General features: G+C 43.1%; 1 protein-coding gene across 5 annotated transcripts in view; it reads left to right on the top strand.

Moving 5' to 3' along the window:
- The window catches only part of St6gal1 (ST6 beta-galactoside alpha-2,6-sialyltransferase 1), a 122,002-nt gene that overhangs the window by 35,167 nt on the left and 61,637 nt on the right, over positions 1-25,198 (top strand). For 2 of the 5 annotated variants that reach the window (XM_048346983.1, XM_048346982.1), the window contains one exon: positions 244-263. The exons of 2 other annotated variants lie outside the window; for them this stretch is intronic. The gene's annotated coding sequence lies outside the window, so the exon portion shown is untranslated. Of the gene's footprint in view, positions 1-243; positions 264-1,889; positions 2,122-25,198 lie in introns of those variants that run through there. One more of the 5 variants, XM_048346984.1, reaches the window with a different exon arrangement.

Below are 25,198 nucleotides of genomic sequence, written 5' to 3'. Positions count from 1 at the left end.
GGATTAGAGGCATGAGCCACTGGCACCTGGCTTGTTAAAAATGATGTTAATTTACTAGACATGTTCAGATTATGAAAGTAATATGTACTCATAGGACATGTGGGAAAATTCTGACATGGAAGAAAGTAGTACATGTCTGAAATCCCATGTCAGAAGTCCTACTCCTGTTTCCAATCATCCAGATAGAATTTTTTCATTATGTCTTCTCTCTCTCATTGTGTCACTGCTGGGGCTGGAACTTAGGACCTCATTGTTCATACCAGGTAAGTACTGCACCACTGAGCCACCTCCCCAAGATCCCCCCTCTAGGAGGTTATCCTTGCTAAGCTAATTCCTAATGCAGTGGGCAGGGAGGTTCTGCAGCAAGAATACTCAGTGAGGAGCCTGAAGAACTTGCCTTTTGTCTTAAAAAACCTTCCAGTGCTGATTTTTAAATATCCAGGAAGTTGACAAATTGATTGTTTAAAAAATTGTGGAAGAAAACTGTTGGCAGCTTTCAATTGACCACGGTGGGACTACCAGTGTCACAGGCATTGGCGAATGGAGACTCATCACACTCACCGCTGGTTCCTGCCGGTATACTTACTATGCACCCAGATGATGAAGCACTAGGCAAAACACCTCTTCTGTGCATAGTAGGTTTGCTGAGGCAAACACTACTGCACGAATGGGAATGGAGATTTGTGCTCTTATAGGCTGTGAGGCTCCCCACCCACATAGAGAGGGGCTTCCATTGACAGGAAACCTTTGTTTTCCTGATAGAAATTGGCTGTGTTTCTACTTTTGATTTTTACTCCTTTGTTTGGTGGGGGGGGGCAGGGGCTGGGAATTATTGGCATCCATTTATAAAAACAGATAAAAACCCTCCATTTACTGACCAACATCTGGGGCACATTTCCTTCCTGTAAAAATCAAGAAGTTGGTCAGAGAATATGGAAAGGAAGCTGCAGCACCACTGGATGTGAGAGTCGGGGCTGCAATCAGAGCTTTTGACTCATGATCTCTACTGGAGGAGAGTTGGTGAGGGGGACTTCCTGCCAAATGTCAGATTTCAACAAAAGCCTCTTTCTTCAAGGCCCTGCTGTGGCAGAAGATTAGAGCTAATTAATTTCGCATAATGCAGTCCCAGCCTCTGCCCTCCTCTATGTTCTGATTCTTCTGCCTGTGTTCTGAAGGAGGGGATAGAGAAAGTGTGGAGCATGAGTTTATCTTTGTGGGATTGTCAATTCAGAAACAGAAAGGTTGGTAAAGGTAAAAAGAGGTGATCTAGCTCGTGTGTGTGTGTGTGTGTGTGTGTGTGTGTGTGTGTGTGTGTTGTGTGTACCAGTCCTGGTACTTGAACTCAGGGCCTGGGTGCCGTCTGTCTCTGAGCTTCTTTTGCTCAAGGTTAGCACTCTACCACTCTAGTCATAGTTCTACTTCTGGCTTTTTTGGTGGTTAATAAGAGATAGTAGTCTCACAGTCTTTCTTTCCTTGACTGGCTTGAATTACAACCCTCAGATCTCAGTCTCCTGCGTAGGTAGGCTTATAGGCATGAGCCACTAGTGTCCAGCCAACGTCCTCATTTTAAGAAGCTGGATTTCATAGCATAGATAAAGGTATGGGCTCCTGAGGAAAGAGGCAGGTGTGGAGTAGGTCTTGGCTCTGAGGCCACCTGATCACAGACTTTGTACACAGCCAGCAGAGGGACATGGTGAATGGTCTGGAGCCCTGCTTCTACCTTTTTCAAACTTTCCCTTATCTCTGCTACCATAGCCCCAGAACTCTTCCTAAGCTGTCCCTAAGTTTTCTTGGAATTAAGCCTATTTCTTCTAATTAAGGGCTTAGTTTTCTAGCTCAGTGAATTCAGCACAAAAGATCTTATCTAAGGGCCTTAGGGTATGTTTTTGAGGAAGAGGAGAGAAGAGCATTGACTGAGCTTGTGATGGTTCCAGGCCTGTTCTGTGCTCTGTCTACATGTGATCCCTTTTAATTCTGTAACCATATCTAACTAAGTATCCTCATGTCTCCAAGGTAGAAAGTGAGTCTCAGAGAGGTACAGAGACCTGCCCAAGATTTCACACCTTCTGAGCAAAAGATGTCAATGAGCCTATCTGTGCCTTCCTCAGATTCTTAAAGCAGGTGAGTGCCCTTTGTAGGGGAACATTATTCCATCTCTGAAGCCATGTGCATAGCTATAGCCCAAAGTGCTTGGATACATAGAGCTGACAAGGGACCTATGCCTCCTCTAACCCTGCACCCTCAGACTGTCAAGTACAGTACAGGGAGGAATTACATTCCATGTTGCTGTGCATCCCTGTGCTCTGGAATCCAGAGTAGCATGTGGACAGGGGCTCTGGAAGATTCTGGCAGAGAGGAAAACTGAGGGAAAGGAGGTGGAGTGGCCAGGGAACCATTTGGGAAGGGCCTGCTAGATGGAGGCCCATGCTCTGAAGCTAGGCAAATGGGGTTGCTGGATGCAGTTTCATAGACAATCAGGGTACCTTTTCACTCATGTACCTGGTCATCAGCAAATGGGGAAAAAGCACAGTTGGCAGTTCAGCAGCACACAGAGGATAAGAGGTAGGGCTGAGAGACTTCCTTGGCAGACTTACTGGTCAGCCTTTGCCTCCTTCCTCTGAGGAAGTGGAGACCTGAAAAGGGGAAGGGACTTGTTTACAGCATAAGTAGAACTGGAGTCTGTTCTCCTGGCTAGTCAGGGTCTGTTGCATCCAACCACTGACTAAAGAGGGAAGGCTGCTCTGGGGGTGAGCCCAGCCCACCTCCTGCCCCAGCCTCTCTGCTCCAGTGGGCTTGGCTGTTGGAGGTATTTGTAGTGATGAGAACCCAGGAGGGGCAGGGGGGTCATCGCAGTGATTAATCTCTTGTAGATCCTGTCGTTTTTTCTCCTTCAGATTCTCCTTTGGGTCTTGCTTAGGACTGACTGGGACGATCATCTATGGCTTCAGGCTGGGAATTTGCCATAGTGGGAAACATCACAATATCAAGAAATATGTCCCAGCTCTGGAGACTTTGGACCCAGGCCTGACCCTAACTTGACCATCCCTCCCTTCCCCTTCTCCCCAGCTTTCTCAAGTATAAAATGGGCTGAATGAAATCTACTTGGAGTGAAGATCAATAATAATTTTTCCCTTTAAAGGAGATGGCTATTTAGTGGTATCCATGACTGTTTTTTCATATAATTTTACCTAGGAATAATTGACAGATAAGAACCTGCATATATTTAACTAGCACAACTTGATGAGTTTTGATGCCTATCTATACTTATGGGTCTGTTCCCAAATCACATTAACGAACATGACTGTTGCTGCTCTTCTCTGCTTCATCGTGTGCCTGTCTCTCCATCCTGTCCCTACCAGCCATCCCCCAAACACTCTAATCTGCTTTCTTCCACTGTAGATTAGTTTGCATTTTCTACAAGTGGGTTTATAAGGCACGTACCCTTCTTTCACTTACATAATTATTTTGATGTAATCCATGTTGTTTTGTATATAAATTATTCATTTCTTAATTGCTAAGTGGTATCTCATTGTATAGTTGCACCACAGTTTCTTTTAACCATCTGTTTCGATTTGGGATTATTAGAGACATAAACATTTGCAAATTCTTTTGGTTGATGGGAACATATGGATTTGTTTTTACCTTTTTTTTTTTTTTTTTTGGCCGGTCCTGGGCCTTGGACTCAGGGCCTAAGCACTGTCCCTGGCTTCTTCCCGCTCAAGGCTAGCACTCTGCCACTTGAGCCACAGCGCCACTTCTGGCCGTTTTCTGTATATGTGGTGCTGGGGAATCGAACCTAGGGCCTCGTGTATCCGAGGCAGGCACTCTTGCCACTAGGCTATATCCCCAGCCCCTGTTTTTACCTTTAAAAAAAAATAATTTTATTGTTATTATTAAAGTGTTGCACAGAGGGATTACCATTTTATAAGTTAAGTAATGAGTACACTTGTTTTTTGGACAATGTCACCCTTTCCTTCACTCTTTCCCCCACCTTCCCATTCTCTGTCCCTCCTTTCTTTTCCAGTCCTGGGGCTTGAACTCAGAGCCTGGGCACTATCTCTGAGCTTTTGGCTCAAGACTAGCTCTCTACCACTTGCCACAGCTCCATTTCTGGCTTTTGTGTGTGTGTGTGTGTGTGTGTGTGTGTGTGTGTGTGTGTGTGTGTGTGTGGTTAGGTGGAGTCTTACAGATTTACCTGCCCAGGCTGGCTTTGAACCAGAATCCTCAGATCATAGCCTCCTGAGTAGCTATGACTACAGGTATGAGCCACTGGTGCCTAGCTGGTGTTTTAGCTTTTTGAGAAGCTGCCATAAACATCTGGAGTGGTCATGCCATTTTACCTTGCCACCAGCTCCACTTCCTTGCCAATATTTGGTATGCCAAGTCTTTTTCATTTTAGCCATTCTAATAGGTATGTGGTGATATCCCATCTTGGTGTTATTTGCATTTCACTAAAGAGTAACAATGTTCAGCATGTTTTCATGTGCTTATATGCTATCCAGAGTCTCCTTTTGTCAAGCGTGGTTCAATTGTTGGGGCATTTTTTTTTTTTCAATTGGAGTTGTCTTCTTATGACTGGATTGTAAGAATTCCTTATATGTTCTTCAGAGAAAGCCTTTATTGGGTCTGTTTTGTAATATTTTCTTAAATTCTTTGCCTTGCCTTGCTTTGCCTTGTAGCAGGAGATAAAAACAAGTAAAGTTATGACTATAATCTAGTTCAATAATATATTATGCAGGGGCAGAAGAAAAGTAGTAATAACAGGCTGTGAGGTTTCCTGGATGAAAAAATATGGGTGTTGAAGGAAATTGGAAGTTAGCTAGGGAGTAGAAGGGTAGTTAGGTAGAAGTTTCTATATGCAAAGGCACAGAGATATTAAAAGCCATAGTAGATATAAAAATAAGAATAATGGTACATGATTGCTGGTTGTATGGGATTCGGGAGCAGAGGATGCAGTCTGTAATCTCAGCTCTTCTTACTGTGTACCTTTATTTGTCCAGGGACAAGGGAAGGGGAATAACTTTTTACTTTGAAGTGATTACAGACGTTGCAAAGATAGTACAGAGAGGTTTAGGATTTCATATTATATATTATAGTACAATATGAAAACCAGTGGCACAATGTATGTGTGTGTGTGTGTGTGTGTGTGTGTGTGTGTGTGTGTGTGTTTCTGTCTTTTTCTTTGAATAGATTAGTGTAGCCACTACTGAAATCAAGATCAAGAACTGTACTGTCACTGCAAAGATCTCTTGGCGTGTGTGTGTGTGTGTGTGTGTGTGTGTGTGTGTGTAAGAACTGGGGTTTGAACTTAAATCTCAGCCTCCTGATTAGCTTGGATTTGTTTGGCTTTTTGATCATGTTAGCTCCTCTCTTTTTTCCATCTTGACAATTTTGTTATTATAGGAATGTTGGTTACATAGATTCATATATGTCAAGGCTTAATTTTTTTGCATCATAATGCTGCTATTCAGTTCTAACAAGGTTGTTGTTTGATAACTTGCTCATTTTCGTTGTTGATTAGTGTTCTAACAGTATGGATAGATCAGGGCTTAAATCTTTACCTATTGCAGGATATTTTTGGAGGATATTTTCCCCCTACTTTTTGGCTTACAAGTAAAGCTGATATGAATAGTGCATATGCAGTGGACATAAACTTTTCATTTTTCTGGGATAAATGCCCAGGAGTATAATTGGTGGGTTTTATGTAAATGTATTATTTAATTTTTAAAGAAATTTGCCAACCTATTTTGTAGTGTGGCTCTACCATTTTACATTCCCACTGGCAATGTGATCTACTTCCTTCACTTCCTGCCAGCATTTGATGGCACAGATTCTTTTTTTAACATTTAAAATATAATTACGTGATGATAACTCATTGTGGCTAATTTATGTTCCTGAATGGCTAGCTCTGTGCCTATTTTTTGTCTTTTAGATCTGGCTATCTGAATCTAGATCCAGCATTGTCCTTTACAGTGTGGGAAGGAAGAGGATATAGTACAGCTATGTGCCAGAAGTCTGTAATCCTAGCAACTCAGGAGGCTGAGACCTGAGGATCCAGGTTTGAAGCTAGTATGGGCATGAAGGTCCTTGAGATACTAGTCTCCAATTAACTAGTAAAAAGCCAGAAAGGAGGTATAGCTCAAATGTTAGAGTAGCAGAGTTGAGCAAGAAAAACCAAGAGAAAGCACACCAGTCCTGAGTTAAAGTCCAAGTACTGGCACAAGAAATGCAAGAGGATATAGAGCTGACCACCCTTTCTACCATTTCCAAAGCTGACCCAGAAATAGAGCTTCCTTGTTCTTTGATCCAGCCCACTGGTTATGGGAGGTCCTTCTACATTGTCCTGGATAGCCTAGATGTCATGTTTCATAGCACTGTATTTTTCCAGGGAGGATTGTTAGGAAGACTGTTTTTCCCCCCACAGATGAGCAAAGAACTTGTAAGTGCTGACTTTTTTACTGTGCTCTCCACCCTGCCCCTCCTCAGTACTCATGTGCCAACATTTGTACTTTCTGGTAGCTGAGATGAAGAAACCTCTAGAGTTGGTTTAAGGGGGGCTGTTTTCTCAGTGTTTGGAAGCCTAACAATATGAAAGGCTGCCTGGGCTTAGGCTGTAACCCAGAATCTTATCCATCTTCGTAAAGAAGTGGCATTAATGCCCTTAAGAAACTAACCAAACAAACAAACAACCCAACAACAGCAACCTAGGGTTCAGTTGCTTACTCCAGGAATTCTAGTTACTCAGGAGGCTGAGTTCTGAGGATCCTGGTTCAAAGACAGCCCAGGCTGAAAACTGTGAAACTTTTATGGCCAGTTAACTACCAAAGTGCTAGTAGTGGAGGTGTGGTGTAGAGCACCAGCCTTGAGTGAAAAAGCCACATGAGAATTTGCTATGAGCTCTTCAGTAACATGCTAGTGAACCACAGTCTGAGAACCTGAAGGATGCTTTCTCAGGAAATGATTCTGAGTTGGGATTCTGGTGCCTGATAAAATCTATATGGGGTGTTCAGTAGATTCCATTCACTTTATTGTATGTCCTTATTATAGAGTGGCCCAATGCCTGGTCACTCCAAGGCTCTCTCCTACCAATCCAGACTATCGCTGGTCCTGCAGGGGCTGAGAGGAAGTTCGGATCCTCTAACTTACAGGTGTGGGTCATCTTGCTTTGTAGCTGTTTTTGATGAACTCCTGACTCAGTTGATTATTCTGAACATAACAGACCACCATGGTGGTTTGGATCATTATATGGATTTTTGGGTTTTGTCTTTTCTTTTTTGGCAGGGGGGATTGAACCCAGGACATTGCACTTGCTAGGCAAGTACTTTGTCACTGAGCTACATCCCAGCTCCATACATATTCTTAAAGCCAACATATTGAGAAGCCATTTATATTCCATGGAATGAACTCACATTCAGAGTACAATTCAGTAAGTATTGACTAAATTTACTGAGTTGTGCAACTGTTGACCTCAATCCATTTTTTATTTTTTTGTCGGCTGCAGGGTTTAAACTCAGGACCTGGGTGCTATCTGTGAGCCTCTTTGTGCTCAAGTCTATTGAGCCACTTCCAAGTTTTGAGTGGTTAATTGGAGATAAGAATCTCATGGGGACTTTTCTGCCCCAGCTGGCTTCAAACCGAGATCCTCAGATCTCAGCCTTCTGAGTAGCCAGGGTTACAGGCGTAAGCCATCAGTGCCCAGCTCCGTTGTTTGTTTTTTTTAAACAACATTGCCATTGTTGGTTGGTTCATCTTTATATGCAGAAGACAAGAGAGATGTTTGTATTTTCCTTCAGAAGAAGGATCTTGTTAATTGATTGCCTGTTAGATGCCATAGAATAGGTGCAGGAAGGAATAAAGATATTGATCGAGCGCATGGTTCAAGTGGTAGAGCACTTGTCTAGCAAGTTAAAGGCCTTGAATTCAATCTTCAGTATTGCGGGGAGAGAGAGAGACAGAAACACAGAGACAGAGACACAGACAGAAGAAAAGCAAGATAGAGACAGAGATATGTCTTCTGACTGGCTGTTTTCATGTTGAAGACAGTATGTAATGTAAAATTTCCACATGTGTAGTGTTCATTGCAGCTTTGGAGCAGGTGTTTGTTTTTGGCCCTGTGATTCTCACTTGCACACAAGCTAAGGGCCTTTTTTGGTGATCACTGGTGTCACAAAGACTTATTGGCTCAGAAGACAGACTGTTCCAACTTGTGCAAATAGCTCTAGGCTTAGGCAGGCCTGGATGTAGGATTTGGGCAGACAGGAAAGTGGGTATATGGTTCATAGTACCCATATTTGGCAAGTGGAATTGGGGTGAGGGCATATGAGGGAGAGAAAGAGCAGAATCCAGCTGAGGGCAGCTGGATGGGATGAATTCAGAGCATAGTGATGAAGGAGGTAGCTTATTGTGTAGGGGTACATTCATAACAGGGATGTTGCTTAGAGGCTGGGGAATGAGATAAGAGGACAGTCTTCTTGTTTGCTAGATTGAGGGATTTTGACTCAGCGAAAGCAAACAGGAAGTTACTGTGTTAAGGCTCTGAGAGGCTTGATGATTCAGAGTGAGACACCAAGAGAGGTTTAGGAGATTGTTATGAGGGTCCCCTCATTAGATCAGGTTTTTCTCCCTCTTCCCCCCTTCCCTCTCTCCCTTTCTCTTTCTTTCCTTCCTTCCCTGTTTTCCTTCCTCACTCCCTTCTTCCGCCCTTTCTCCTTCCTCCCTTTTTCCTTCGTTTTCCCTTCTTTTGTGGTGCTGATACTAGGGCTTGACCTCAGCGCCTGGGCGCTATCCCTGAGCTTTTTTGCTCAAGGCTGGTGCTCTACCATTTGATCCACAGTTCTACTTCTCACTTTTGTGTGGTTAATTGAAGGTAAGAGTCTTATGGACTTTCCTGCCTGGACTGGCTTGGAACTGCTATCCTCAGATCTCAGCCTCCTGAGTATCTGGGACTTTAGACATGAGCCATCAGTGCCTAGATAAGTAATGTTTTTGTAAGGTCAATGGGACAAATAGAGAAATGGATATGACCCCAAATTTGTCTTGTGAGAAATGGCAAGCTGGGTGCTGCACTTGAACACCAACTGTATTTGCAAAGTTCTGAAAGTAAGCACCTCTTTGAATTTTTATATCATAGGGAGGGGTCCTTTAATTTTTCATTTGTTATTTTGTTTTTGTTTTTGTTTTTGGCCAGTCCTGGGGCTTGGACTCAGGGCCTGAGCACTGTCCCTGGCTTCTTTTTGCTCAAGGCTAGCACTCTGCCACTTGAGCCACAGCGCCACTTCTGGCCATTTTCTGTATATGTGGTGCTGGGGAATCGAACCCAGGGCCTCATGTATATGAGGCAGGCACTCTTGCCACTAGGCCATATCCCCAGCCCCCTTATTATGTTTTTGTGGTACTGGATTCTAAACTCAGATCCATGTTCTTGCTAGGTGGGCACCATACCACCCAGCTACAACCTTGGCTTTCTCTATTTTTTTTAGGGTAATTACGGTCTTTCTCCACTCCTACAACTTCTCCTGAAGTACAGTTTGAGGACTTCAGATCAACCCCTGCCCCCATTTTCCCAGAGAGAATTCTGAGACACAGAGAATTCTCCAACTTATTCACGGCCACATGGGGATGAATGGTCTTAAGATCTCCCTTCTTTCCTTTGATTTACTCTCTTCAGTTTCCCCCTCCCTTTCTATTCACTCCAGCCCTTCTGCCAGCTAAAAATAGTTCTGAAGACTGGGCTGCAATTCTATTCTCACAATTCTCAGACATCTATTTTCAGAATCCATTTACTGAGTGCCTGGTACTACCAGGCATTGTTTTAAAACTCTTCAGAGCACCTTTCAAGGGGGGAACTGCTGGGGAGGTGAAAGGGGAAGGAAAAGTGATGTAGGGGATAAGAAAGTAATAGAGGAGGTAAATATGATCAAAGTCCATAATATGCATATACAGAAATATCACATGTACAACGAACACATTCCAACATCAGCAACAAGAAGAACCTTTGAAGTATGTGTCATTCTGCCATTTTCCTTGTGAGGAATCTGAGACCAAGTAGCTTGAATGGTTACAAATGGTGCTGTAGATTCAAATCCTGGGTTCTTCCTGCTTCACTGATCCACAATTACTGAGCTCCTTCCTGTAGGCTCAGGTTACCATATGAATGAAGAGATGCAAATCCCACCAAAGCCCATTCATTCCACTTGTTCCCTGTTTCTCCTGCTCAGGTGTCTGTCTTGTTCTCTGTGGTGGGAATCCATGGCTCAATTCACCCCAGACCAAATCCCAATGGCATCTTCCTTCTGCTCTTGGCCTTGGCAGTGATTCCCCGTAATTCCACAGGCAAAGTCGTTTGTGCTTCAAGGCCTGTAACCGTGTCTTCTCCCCAACTTTATCACCAGTGATTTCCCCCAGACAGAACTCTTGAGTCCTTCCTATGATTTAGCCCCAATAAAGCTAACTTATCTTGGCTTCTTTGGCTTGGAGGCCCAGTGAGAATTCCGGCTTAGTGTTTTCACTTGTCATTTTAGACTGTTTGCCAGAGTTTGTGGAAAAAGGCCTGTATTATTAATGCTCTTGCTGGGAACAGCTGCAACCTGCCAGGTTGTTATGTGAGACCTCTGAAAAGCCCCGAGTGACAAGGCCTACAGCCCTCCTGGGTCCACCGGGTCAGGGGGAAATGTGATCTTACAGAAACTGCCACGAGCCGAGGAGTCAAGAAAGCACTCAGAAAGCACTCACACAGAGACACAGCCCCGTGAGCACTTCTGGGTGGCTGACTCCATCCTGGGGCTTCTGGGGTATCTTTGTTCTTTTACTAAATCATAAATATTAACTATATTTCTTTATCTATTGTTTATTTTTACTTTCTTATTGATGCAATTCTGGGAAACAATATGTATGTGTGTGTGTGTGCGTGTGCATGTGCATGTAGTAAAGGGTGGAGGTGGAATTTGAACACAGATTTGTAATGCTGAATACTTACTCTTCTTGCAGGACATTGGGATCACTAGACATACCATAGTATTATTGTTTTTCTATCCCTGCATTTGGTTCTAGCTCCTTTACCTGTCTTCTTTCTTCATTGCAAAAGGCTGATATTCCAGTAAGGATTGGACCCGAGTTCAACCTCAGCTAGTTCAGGAGCAGTGGGATGGATAGTGAGGAGCATGGTTAGCAGGTGTCTGGAACCTTACTTTCTATCAGCTGAAATAGCCATTTCTTCACCTCTTTTGGCTCCATTGAACCTCCTTTTTGTGTGCCAGTAGCTTGCTAGAGTTTAGAGGAAACAATATAATAACATCACATATTTAGAAAAGCTGTACTAGATCTAGTTTTCTGCTGGTTAAACCAGGACAAGGAACAATTCTACCTGACCAGACATTCAATTACAGCCCATTTCTCATGGCTACAACTCTCATAGTCTTATCCTCCCCCAGTCCCTACTCTCCCAGCTTTTCAACATCCTCAAGCAGAACACAGCCACTGTCTTGACTAAATCTTTGCCTTGCTCAGTTGGATTTGCCTTGCTTTATCTGGTAAACTCCTATTCACCCTTCAAAACCCGGGATGACTTACCTGAGCACAGTTTGCACTACCCCTAGTTCTTAATGCTTTACACAGTTTTGTACCCATTAGTTGAATTCTTTTCCCCTAAGGCTTCAACAGCAGTGGATGAACCTTGTTCATTTCTATATTAGCTGTGCTGGGAGCATATCTGTGTGAACAAATGAATGAGGTCTCATGACTGAAACAAACTACATCCTAAAGTGTGAGTCACAGGTAGAATAATATGGGGTGGGTATTCAGTAATGAGAGAAGTGATAGGCTAAAGGATAGACATCATTGTGCAGATGAACCCACAACAGATCGAGAAAGGGTCCCAGAGAAATGAAATGACAATGAGAGGCCTTATAATTGAAGATGAAGCATAGGTACGTGTGGTCTCTGGGTAAGACTCAAACTCTGTTTGGCCTGCCTCTCAGGAGAAGAGTACTGTGGAATGGGACTGGATAGGAACTGGAGAAAGAATGCTTCATCCAAAGAGGAGGTGGGAGAAGACTGAGAAGGATAACCTAGAAGCAGTGGCTGCTGGAAGGCCAGGCAAGCTTTCCTTCCTGGCTAGGTGCTCAGGGGCATCTTGCTGGCAGCAGCTCCTCCCTAATGGCAGCTCCTCAGGATGCAACCTGAGCCCAGTCCAAGAGTGAATTTGGAGCCAAGGTTCTGCTTATATAGGTCATTCAGTGCCACTGGGCCTCCTGCCCATTTAATTCCTCCTCCTCTTCTGATAAGGCTTATGAGAAGCCCCTGGGTGCTGGCCCTTAGTGTTTTGGAGGTGGTCAGATCTGAGTTTAAATTATAGCCGCAGGCACTTTAATTGCTCATTGTACAGCACTGAGAAAAATAGTAGGTTGTACGTGTGTGTGTGTGTGTGTGTGTGCGCGCGTACGTGTGTGCCAATACTGAGGCTTGACCTCAGGGCCTTTGGCTCTCTCTTGGCTTTTATGCTTAAGGCTGGAGCGCTACCATTGAGCCATAACTCTTCCACTTCTGGCTGGCTATTGGAGACCTTTCAAATTTGTCTGCAGGACTATCAATATGGATCCTTAGGTCTTGGCCTCTGAGTAGCTAGGATTACAGGCATGAGCCACCAGTGGCCAGCTCAAAGGGGTACTATTTTATTTAATAAGGTCATTAGAGATAACAATGATTCAGCTTTTTTTGTGTGCTAGATAGTTGCAAAGTAACTTATGACTACGATGTCATTTATTCTCCTGAATAACTATAAGGAGATGTTGTCATCATTCTGAAGTCACAGGTGTATAGCAGAACTTCAGGGAGGTTAAGTTTCACCTGAGTCCCTTGTTAAAAGGGAGAGGTCTCAGGCTGTTTCTTTGAGTGTGGTCATGTGCACGTGGGTAAGGGGTAGGGTCAGTCACTGTACCAGGCACCAGGGTGTTAATTGGGTCTGACAGGTTTTAGAAACACTGACTTGTGATTTCTTGTCTGGAAAGTGTGGCTTATGGTCAACCTTCAATAAATGTTAGCCGTTAATATTGTGATATAAAAGCACTGACAAGATTTCCTCTTATGAAAAGATAATCATCTTTTAAAAACTCATTCATTGCTAGAACTAGATATTAGGGAATCAGCATTCTAAAAGTTCGAACTCCCAACTATTCGCAAATGAAAGGAGGTGCCTTCACAAGTCCTTTTTTTCTGTCGACCAAGCAGTTGGTGTCACCATGACTGGAGTGTGCTGCTTCTTCCAGGACTCGGGGCTCTGTGGGCATTTGCCCACCGAGGAGGGCTTTGGAGCGCTCATGGGCTACAAGAGTGGAGGAGAGCAGGGTGCACAGTAAGGATGGGACACAGATTTAGGAGAAAAAAAGGAACACAACAGTTTACTTGCATGAAGAATGATGTATGCACTCAGAATTAGGTCAGCACACTCCCTGCTGGGTGGGCTGCAGTGCAGGTGAAGCAGTGGTAAAGAAAGGATATTAGATTGTCTGGAATGGAAAGACCCTAGTTGGAGGTTAGTAGGCTGTTTGTATTTGGTAATACCTTTAGTTTCAGCTCACTGTTTGCTTTGACCTGGATTTTAATTTGCTTACCTATGAGCTCTGGTTACAGAACCGATGTTAGGCTAAGGGCCTCTGTATTTGCTTTAAAAGAGGAATGGAAGAGGCTGAAGCAAGCAGATATTGACAGGCCATTGTTCTCTCAAATCCTGGTAACTCGCACAGGGGGTGTAGATGCTGAACCCTGAGATGCCCAGTCATGCCACTCACTCATTAAAGCACTTAATTTCCCACAGGGATATCTTCCTTCATCCCATGTCTTTTTTAGTTCTTTTTTTTTTTTTCCTTTTGTCAGTACTGAGACTTGAACTCAGAGTCAGGACAGTCTCCCTTCGTGGTTTTGCTTAAGCTTGGTGCTCTACTACTTGAGCCACATCTCTACTTCTGGATTTTTACTGGTTAACTAAAGATAAGAGTCTCACTGAGTTTTCTTCACAAGCTGACTTTGAACCACAATCCTTAGATCTCAACCTCTTGAGTAGTTAGGAGATGCCTAGCTTGTTTTTAGTTTCTATGACCCACCTTGCGGGTATATTAATTACAGAAGATAGCTCAAACATATTGTCTTTTAGATCCTGGAGAGAGACTTGACCCCCTACCTTGGCCCACTGATCTTCTGTTTCAATGTTAGCCTTAATAACAAAACTTAGCAAAAGCTTTCATATAGACGAGGAACACTCTAAAGACTGTACCTGCAAGAGACTCACTGAAAGACTGTCTTCAGATACTTTCATTACAAAGACCCGGATTATCTTCAAGTTAGGATCCATAATAGCTACCACCACCCTGATAATCTGATTTTGGGCTGAGTACTTAACGTTTTTCTATTTTTTCTACTCTCCCTTTCTTCACTTCCCTTTTTTTTTATCTCTTCTCTTCTTATTTCCTCTTTTTCTAGTTTCTTTTCCTCTTCCCTTTCATTTTTTTCCCTTTCATTTTTTTTTGGCGGGGAGAGCAAGATCTCATGATAGCTTTTATTAAGGCCTTAATAAGGCTATCTTTTGCAGCCTTTTTGCCTCAGCCTCCTGAGTGCTGGGATTACTTCCCTCCCAACTGCTCTGTATAGTCATGTTAGAAAACAGGTCTCATGATTCCTGTTTTATAGATGAGTAACTGAGACCTAAGCATTCAAGTAAGTTGTTCTAGGTGACAGAACCAACTAGCAATGGAGCTGGAGTTCAACTTTGGTCTTGGAGGTTCACAAACTAGAGCTCACTCTGCTCATGTCATTTTGTCTCATTGGACTCTCAGGCAGTCCTGCCTGTTTAGATGACAAGGAATTAGGACCTAGGGACTGGATGCCCTGGCTGGTGTTAGAGTGAAGCCGTGTAGGGTCTGGTTCTAGTCCTGGAGTTCACATTGGAAGTCACCCCCTATATCCCTAACCATCTTTATTATAACCTTGGTAGACCATCTCTTGATGACTGAAACCAAAGTCCTGAGGGACGGGCCCAGGAACTTGAAGGCTTTCTCCAACACAAGCTTTTGATTTTCTATGGCTATGAAACAAACCTTGCCTTTTGGTTTATATCATTCTCATATTAAGGTGGGAGATCCTGGGTGTGGAGAAGAGCATTTGTCTAGAAAGTTCAAGATCCTGAGTTCTAATAGCTATGCCCCTATGAACACATAATATGAAGCTAAGCGAAATGAGCTCCAAGTTATGGAAACAAGTGGTATACGTTGTTGTAGTTATCTTCAACATGCCATGTGAAACCGTACTTTTTTTTTCCTCTCATATTTCCTTCCTGTGGTTTTACCCCTGCTATCACTGTAACTGATCTTAGTACCCCGATACTGTATATACGTGTATTGGAACTAGGGAAGGGAAAGGGAATACCAAAATTGAGAGACAAAGGATAAAAAGACAAACCAATGCAGTAGCGATACTTACAAAACCAATTGGTGTAAACCAACTGTACAATGCATGGGGGGGGGGCAGGTGGAAAATGATGAATGAGGTAACAATTTGGATGAGAAATGTACTTACCTTACATATGAAACTGTAACCCCTCTGTACTTCACTTTGACAATAAAGAAGAAACAAACAAACGAATACAAAGATCCTGAGTTCAGGCCTCAGGTCTGGAAATAAAAGGATAAGAGATTCTTATCTTCTCTTCCTAAGAACCACTTTGTCTTTTTTTTTTTTTTTGCCAGTCCTGGGGCTTGGACTCAGGGCCTGAGCACTGTCTCTGGCTTCTTTTTGCTCAAGGACAGCACTCTACCACTTGAGCCATGGTGCCACGTCTGGCTTTTTCTACATATGTGGTGCTGAGGAATTGAACCCAGGGTGCCACTTTTTTTTTCTTCTGGCAGCTCCTTTGGCTTCCCACTTGAGCTGGGAACCCTTAAAATTCTCTCCCTTGTCATCTCCATCACACAGACAATCTTCCAGCATCCTATGTTTATTCACAGAGCCTGCTGAAACCTCCTCTCCTTCTTGAGGCTTCTAACTATACCTGGCCATTCCAACAACAGTCCCTGTCCTCATCTGACTTCAGCTGCTTTCTTCTTCTTGGACCACCTTGTATAAATATGGACACTAATAGGTAATTCTTACTCTCATTACATTTATTCAGCTGTTTTGTTTTCTGCCCAGCAGTGCTAAACTTAGTCTCTCAAAACTCCTTGAGGTTGGCAATGTGGTTGTGTGGAAGTAGTGATGGTTGTTTTTTCAATTCACAGAACGTGTAGCAGGTAACCACTAAGATGATCTTTTAGTCTGACAATGGATACTTACCTAGTTTGAGCACTGAATACAAATATGCTTGGAATAAAGCACTAATTATTGATTGGTGATTGAAAGGAAGAAACACAGGTAGGCAAATTAAAGTGTGTCCTAATTTGGTCAGAATAATAATTGTGAGGCATGGTGGTACTGGTCTTCAACACTCAGAAGACTGAAGCAGAAGGATCATGAGTTCAAAGCTAACCTGGGCTACATAGTGGACTCGCTTTAAAAAATGAACGCAAACAAACAAAAATACACCCCACGAAAATCCAAAAACTATCACCACCACCACCATTCACAAAACTGGAAGAGTTATCATTGTGATTTAGGTAAGATTTATTGGAAACTCAGGTGAGAAATATTGAGAAGAAAAAGAAAGAAATGGGAGCAAATTTAAGAAATACTCTCATATCACAAATACTGCCACTTTGTACCCTGTTCCTTCTGAGTTAACACATTTTACAGGTTTATTTTAAGATAGCAAGGTACTGGAATGGACAGATAATCCATCCATCACCCCTCAGGGTGAAGGGTGACTTGAAGGTAGGGTAAGAAAGAAGGAAGACTTGGTCATGCTAAACTTAGCAAGTGAGAGGCAGAGAATGTGAGGGAAAGGATTGTCATTACTGGCGTATATTGAATGCATAAGATAATTGACCCCCAAATGCCTCATTTTCTCTTCATATAGACCCTAAGAGGTCATAATTATTTTTTCTACTTGGCCGGTGAGGACACAACTGAGTGCCTATTGAAGGTCACACATCTGGGAAGTGGTGGAGTTAGATTTACACCCAGGAACTCCTATATAGCTGGTTGAGAAATTCCTAACCTACTGGTCAGGAATGCCCCCTGGGTCCTCATGTTGCTCATTCCCAAAGTGATAGCTCCTGCTGTCCACCTGGCTCTCTGACCTCTAGACTTCCCTATCTGACTGTCCACTCCACACTCTCTTCCATTATCTAATCTCTGGATACCTCAAACTGAACTTCTGACATCTGGACATTCTGTTCTCTAGTCTAGTCTCCTCCTGTTTTGTTGAAATCAATGCCATCCTTTCAGTTGTTTGAGCTCCAGATCTTGCAACTGACCTTGACTCTTTTCTTCTTCTCATAGTCCCATTTGAAACAGCAGAGATGATTTTCAAAACACATTTAAACTGGGCACTTGGTGGTTCACACTTGAAATCCTAGCTACACAAGAGACTGAGATCTGAGGGTCCTGGTTCAAAGCTAGCCAGGGCAGAAAAGTTTGTGAAACTTATCTCCAATTCAGAAGCAAAAAAACTAGAAATGGAAGTATAGCTCAAGTAGTAGAGCACCAACAAGACGAGTCAAAAAGCCAAGTGAGAGCATAAAGCCCTGACTTCAAGTTCCAATACCCCACCCCCACCCCTGCCACATACAAATTAAAGTGTGCACTCTTTTAACAATCTCTGTGGCAAATACCTGGTCTACACTATGAGCATTCTTCACCAGGATTGCTGTGGTGGTCTCAAATTGTTTTCTAATTCCAGTCCTCACACATGACATGAAGGCTTCTGGGGACACTAAGTCAAGTGAGGTCATTCCTATACACTGGGGCTCCCCATTTCACTCAGTAAAAGCCACAGTCCTTACCATGACCTTTGAGGCCCTTCCCAATCTTTCCCATCCTCTACTCCATTATGTTTGCTCCCTTCTGACCATTCTTCCTTCACTTCCTCTTGTGCTTCTTACCCTTCAGTTAGTACCAGCAGATGGATTCCTGCCCTGAGGCTTTATGTAGGCCCTTCCCTCTGCCTCAGATGCTCTTCCAGGACTTACTGATGGATTTACTCTGGCTTATTTAAATAGTAAGAATTTAAATAAATTGTTTATTTAAACATGTCCTTCCCAATGATGCCTCTTCTACTGCCCTTGTGCAAATGGAAACCCGACTTAAGCCAGCAATTCGAATTTCTTCTTTCTCATGTTTTATTGGACCTTGTTTCTCAGAGCACTTAGTGTCCCTCTTTTAGGATGTTAATTAGTTTACTCCTTTGTTATATGTATTTATTTACTTATATCTCCCTCAGTTAGAATGTGAAGCCCGAAGGATGGTGACCTTCATCTCATCTGTTCAGTGTCCTACTCATGAAGAATTATGCCTAGCATAATAAGTAAATACATTAAAAATATGAGCAAATAAGCCAAGTGCTAGTGGCTCATGCCTGTGATCCTAGCTACTTAGGATACTAAGATCTGAGGATCATGGTTTGAGGCCAGCTAGCACAGACAAATCTGAAACAATCTTCTCTGCAACTAACCATCAAAAATCTAAAAGTGGGGGTATGGCTCAAGTGGTAGAGCACCAGCCTGGAGAGAAGAGGTCAAGTGAGCATGCAAGGCTCTGAGTTCAAACCCATTTTTGTATGTGCATGCACACATGAACATACATCTCTCTCTCTCTTTCACACACACACACACACACACACACACACACACACACACACACACACCCCACAATAGCAAGTAAATGTAGAATGTAAAGTTTGAGTACAGTTTCCATTGTGAGCATTTAAAAGACCATGTGGTGTATGTGGAATTTGAGAAAGGTGCTAGGGTATTGGATGCATGGACACAAGAATCTCCTTCATTGCAGAGGCAGAATGAGGGGAGCTCACCACTCAGCTAGCCTTGTGAGGTAGTGGGCATTTCAGGGTTGTCAGGTAGCTGGTCACCAGGAAAGGTTGTGAGAGGCTGAGGGGAAAGGGAAAGGAGGCTATCTTTTTTCTTTCTTTCTTTTTCCTTTTTTACCAGTCCTGGGGCTTGAACTCTGAGTATTGTCCCTGGCTTCTTGTGGCTTAAGGCTAGCACTCTACCACTTGAGCCACAGCAATACTTCTGGCTTTTTCTATATATGTGGTGCTGAGGAGTCGAACTAGGGCTTCATGTATACAAGGCAAGCATCTACCACTAGGCCATATTTCCAGATACAAAGGAAGCTGTCTTTAGGCATGGAGTAGGGTGAAGGGGGGTGTTTGAAGAAGACACTGGGAGGTCTAATTGAAGTAAGAATTGGAGGGGAGTATTTATATTTTGCAATTTAATTTGGATGATGTAGGTTAACTTCAAGTATTTGAGGAACAAGTAGACAGTAGGAAACTATGAGCAACTACAGACCTTCCCCTGAGGAAGCAGAGATTAGGTTGCTCTTTGAGGAAGTGATTTGTCTGAGGGAGTTTTTTTTAAGCTGTTAAAAACAAAAAGAAGCCATTGCCGGTGTCTTTCATCTGCCATTCTAGCTACTCAGGAGGCTGAGATCTGAGGATCAGGGTTCAAAGCCAGCCAGGGTAGGAAAGTCCATAGGACTTTGAGCAGAAAATCCTGGAGACAGAGCCCAGGCTTTGAATTGAAGCCCCAGGACTGGCACACACACGCGCACACACACACACACACACACACACACACTCACAGTCATACACACAACACGCATGCAGCATGCAAACATGCACACAAAAGAGACAGAGAATGAGAGAGAGGAGAGAGAGATAGATAGATACAGAGATCTTTTGTGTGAGGTTTTGAATAAGGAAATGCACAGTAAACTGATAACATGACTGACTGGCTTATGAAACCTCATGCAAATTATATCCAAGCTATGTCAAAAGTTTTTACTCAGAACTACAATAATAGATTTGATATCTATCTATCTATCTATCTATCTATCTATCTATCTATCTATCTATCATCTATTAGTCTATCAATCCATTCATCTATTAAAAAAGAACCAAAGTGTTGATTTTACCTAACCAAATAAAAATGGGCTATTAAAAAAAAAAAGTTGCTACTCATTTTAAGGCCCTATCATGGTATTGGGCACATAGCAGGTCCACAGTAAGTATTTGCTTTTTGATCTAGTGACTGTTGTTTAGTGATGTCTTTCTTGCCCTAGCAACACAATCCTTAGTGTTCTGAGCAGCTGTATGTGGTGAGATTTTGGTTTCCTGTTTGCTGCAGAGGGAGTATGTTTTTTCAAAGTTCAATCTTCTGTAGTTCATGTGAGTGACTAAAATAGGATTTCACTTAAGAGTTTGGTATGACTGTAAGAGAACCTGAGGGTAGTTCTGTCTGGGAAAGATAGGGGAACAGGAGAGTTCCTTTACCCAAACACTGTGCAAAGACCTCTGGACTCAGGTAAGAGGCCAGTGTCACAGCCACCCCATCGTCCATCAGGGTGAACCGGCTCCATGCGTCAGAAGAAGAGGAGGAGGGAAAGGGAAGGAGGAATTTGGAACGTGTGACCAAAGAAAAATGTAGGTGTTTAAAGTCAGCTAGATTCCCTAGGGTCTACCACAGTATCTCATGAAGGGAAACTTCAATGATTGGATGAATTACTGAAAAAAAACTTTTCTCCCCTTGAAGTTCTGTCGTCAGGGTCTTATAAAGAACTAGGTAAACCTTTAAAATAACTTTAAAAATATTAAAGGAATAAGTATAAAACAAAACATCAGCTAAGATAAAATATGTACAATGCGTTGCACATAGTTGGAACATGAGACAGTTATCTTGCTCTTAGATTTATACTGGAAAGCATTCCCCCCCCCTTCCATCTCCCCACTTCTCTTTCTCTTCCCCTCCTCTCTGCTCTTTCCTTTATGCCAGTACTGGGACTTGAACTCATAGCCTCTTGCTCTTCCTTAGCTTTCCTTTTTTTTTTTTTTTAAGTGCCCAGGGCCTGGGTGTTATTCCCATGATCATTTTTACTCAAGGCTAATGCTTTACCACTTGAGCCACAGCTCCTCTTTTGGCTGTTTGGTGGTTAATTGAAGATAAAGAGTCCTGTGGACTTCTCTGCCCCACAAGGATTTGAACAATGATGCCCAGATCTCAACCTCCTGAGTAGCTAGGATGACAGGTGAGCCACTGGCACCCAGCTACTGAGGTGTTTCCTAACCACAGTGGTGATGCTAGACCTCAGAAAAGGCATGGACCCCTTGTTCCACCTTAAGGGAGCCTGGGAACATTGTTGGCAAGGTGAGGGGAAGAGATGCAGAAGACTTTGAATGTAGAGCTAATGACAGAAATCTCCCGAAACTCCAGATCTGTGGGAGTGGTACTGCTCCTATGTTTGTAGATCAAATTCCCACTGCTCGAAAGCGGGGCAAACCTTCCACTAAGTCTTCCCATACAGCCCTGGGATGACAGAACTTAGGTCCACTGACAGCAGGTGGCTCTTTCCCTCCCTCTCAGCATTTTTTCCTGCTGAGATGTCGCTATTTGTGAGCTAGGATTCTGACTTGGGTGGCCTCTTCTCCCACAGTAATCTGTGCCTAGCTCAAGTTTCCTGTTTGTCCACATGATTACTGCTTGGCTGGTGGTTGAGCAGCATACATCCTTTGTGGTTCTCTCTCATGAATGGCCAGTCTGACTCAACTCAATTACTAAATGACCATAACCCAGTAGATCTGAGATTTAAAGACAAAAGATCCTTTCTTACTGGGCACCAGTAGCTCATGCTTATAATCCTAGCTACTCAGAAAGCTGAGATCTGAGGATTGTGGTTTGAAGCCAGACTGGGCAGGAAAGTGCCTGAGGCTACTCTTATTTCCAGTCAACCACTTAATAGCCAGAAGTGGAGAATGCTAACCCTGAGCTTGCTAAATGACAGTGCCCAGGCTCTGAGTTCAAGTCCCAGTATTGGCACCAAAAATGTATTTCTTTGGTTATGGGGTTATTATTACCTGTATTTCTGCCATTTTAAACAAAAAGGTTATTTCCTGGCTGGTTGTGTCAAGCATGTTGGCAGGATTGAGAGGAAGATGTAACAGTGGCTGGAGACTGGAAGTGAAACCCGGTAATGCTGCAAACTTGAGAAGTTGTTCCTGGGCGTCACAGGGCAGGCGCCTTCTTGCTTTCAGACCACTCAGCTCTGTGTGTGTGTGTGTGTGTGTGTGTGTTGCTTTAGAAAACAAAGAGAGTTTAGTTAATAACTGTGCCATTAAGAAAGTCCTTATTTCCATGTAGGGGTTAGTAGCATGCTGGGAAGGAAGAGGATGGGTTTGGCAAATTGGAAAAATTTGCTCAATTACTCTAGGTTTCAGCTTCCTCAGCTGTGGGAGGACAACCCACCCACAGATTTACTCACAGGATTTAAAATAAAGAAATCACTCAGCCAGCACAGTATTCTGGTAAATACTGCTTATAGTGAGCATGATAATTGTCAGCAGGTAATAATAACAGCTCTGTTCCCACAAGGCAGGGCGGTGTTTCTGTATCAGAATGTCTTTGCTGCCTGAGCCACTGCGCATGCTCCTCAGCACCATAGCTTCTGTGTGCTCACACATCATTACCTTCTTCCGCTCACTATTTACTCCAATACTAGAGGCCTGGTGTAGCTTCACCCTGGAGAAGGAATATATGGGTCAAGCCCTGCAAAGTTTGCAAAAGGGAAGGGTTGAGAGAGGAGAGAGTAGTTTAAGTAAGGGCCGTTGTTCTAATGCCACTGCCGGGGTACAGATGGGAAGGGGATATGAATTAGGATTTTCCCTGGGGAAACTTGTTATTAGAGCAGGAGACCTGGGAAACATTTAAATAACTACACAGAATGGAAAACATAGACTGTTAGAGGAAGCAGGCAGGGTTGCCCCAACCCCTTCATCCTGCAAATGGTAATTTCCTAATCCTCTGCTCTCTAATCCTTTGCAGTCTATCAAGCACCATTACAGGTTCTCTCTCTCCATCTCCTTCCCTGTCCCTCCTCCCCATCTGTCTCCCTCCCTACCCCCTTTGTCTGTCTCTCTCTTTCTATGTACCAGTACCAAGACTGAACACAAGACTGGCACTCTACCACTTGAGTCACATCTTCACTTCCAGCTTTTTGGTGGTTAATTGGAGATAAGAATCTCAGAATCTCCTGCCTGGGTTGGCTTCCAATTGTGAGCTTCAAATCTCAACCTCAGAGTAGCTAGGATTATAGTTGTGAGTCAGCAGTGTCTGGTGCAGAGTATCTCTTGAGAATTGAACATGGGGGAATCATTGCTCCCTGGTTTTCCTGCAAATGACAAAACTGTGCCTTAGAGTACATGTGAAATGACATGCTGAACGGATCCTGTTAGCTATGGTAGAACCTGGGTCAGAGCCTCATCTTTTGAGTCTAGATCTGGTTTCCTTTCTATTTTATATCACCTGTCCTCAGATAGTAACCTGGGATCTGGAAAGTTGGACCACTCACCCATCACTTCAGATAGTGCCAGCAGTGCTGAGCTGTCTATGTGGCCAGTACCTTGCAGGGAGAAATAGACAAAGAATTGACATCGGGAAGTTATTTATTCTAGGCCAGTGCTATCTGATGAGGGTGGTGGTGGTGGGACAAGCTACAAATGTGGGATGTGTATGTGTATTTGTGTGTGTGTGTGTGTGTATGTGTGTGTGTATATATATATCAGTTTTTAGTAGCCACACTAAAAAAGAAATTATATATATAATATAATATATTACATATATATATATATATTCCAGTTCCAGGGTTTTGAATTCAGCACCTTGAGTTCCTTTGGCTTGCTTACTTGCTTACTTACAACTGGTGCCCCACTACTTTAGCCATGCCTCTCACCTGGCTTTTTGCTGGCTAAGTAGAAATAGAGTATCACAGATTTTTCTGCTCCGGCTGGTTCTGAACTTCCATCTTCAGATCTCAATCTCCTGTGTAGGTAGAGTTACAGGTGTGAGCCACTGATGCCTCATGTTTTATTGAACTCAATATATACAAGATATTATTACTTGATCATATACATATTATTAATTAGACTTTAAAATTTTTCTTTCCCATATGATACCTTAGAATTCTGGTGCATATTTTTACACTGACAACACATCTCAGTTCAGGGGCCATGTGTGGGTGGTGCCCTGTGTAGCACAGTTGTAAGCATTTTATGTAGATATATGATTTGACATACCTCAACAATCCTGTGCAGACTGATTGAAGCATTACCTAATAGCGAAGGAAATGAAGCCTAGCAGCAAGGTTACTTATGTTTGTCCGGGTCATGAAGTGAAGCTGGAAAGTGCCATGGCAATTTCTGATCCAGGTCTGTACTCCCTTGCCCTCTCTGGCTGACTTCAAGTCCTAGAGGAAGGAGTTGTTTGATCTGGACTTGGAAGGATGGGGAGAATTGAATTGGTGGAAATGAGCTGAGGCTGGGATGTTGTGATATTGCCCCTGAGGGTATGAACTGCTGCTGGTGTTGATGCTATCGTGTGCAGATGGGAAGTGGGCTCAGAGACAAACCGGGGGCGGCTAATTTCCCAACCATCATCAAACTTGTTCTAGAGGTAGCTGACAGGTCACTGGAAAGCAAAGCTAACCATTGTCCTTAAATGCATAGTGTCAAAATAAAGAGAGTCCTTTCACTGGCCTGTGATGCTCTCTAGAAAGAAGCCTACTTAATTACCACCACTTTCTCTTCAAAAATCAGTGCCTAGCAGGAGGGTTGATTGAGCTCAGCTGTGCCAGAGGCAGGCTGAGTTCAAGCTGGCTCTTTCCTAAATTAAAACAGGAGACTTCCCAAGTAAGAGTGACCTATTCCTTTCATGGAAGATGACATCCGCCTAATGGAGGAAAAAGTGGGTTAGGTGAGCTTTATGCCTGCTTTGTGGGCAACCAGCTTGGTTCTGTTTGGCTTTCTTATTTTAGTCATAAGCATTATAGCAGCTGATTGGGAAGCAAAGATATACTTCTTTTTTGTTTCTGAATTGTGTCTTTATGATAAATACCCCAGCCTTTGAATTTCTCACCTAGAAAGCTGTAAGTATATTTAAATGTGTTGGTTGTTCTGAGTGATTGCTTCGTCTTCCCATCCATGAGTGATTATGCATGTGTCCCAGTTTTGCCACCATTCACCAGCATTGGGTGTGAAAATTTTCTCCAAGTC

This window comes from Perognathus longimembris, chromosome 5 (genome assembly GCF_023159225.1).
Source record: "Perognathus longimembris pacificus isolate PPM17 chromosome 5, ASM2315922v1, whole genome shotgun sequence".
NCBI classification, from domain to species: Eukaryota; Metazoa; Chordata; class Mammalia; order Rodentia; family Heteromyidae; genus Perognathus; species Perognathus longimembris.
The sequence above is the reverse complement of the archived record's forward strand: the minus strand, read 5'-3'. Positions and strand labels throughout refer to the sequence as shown.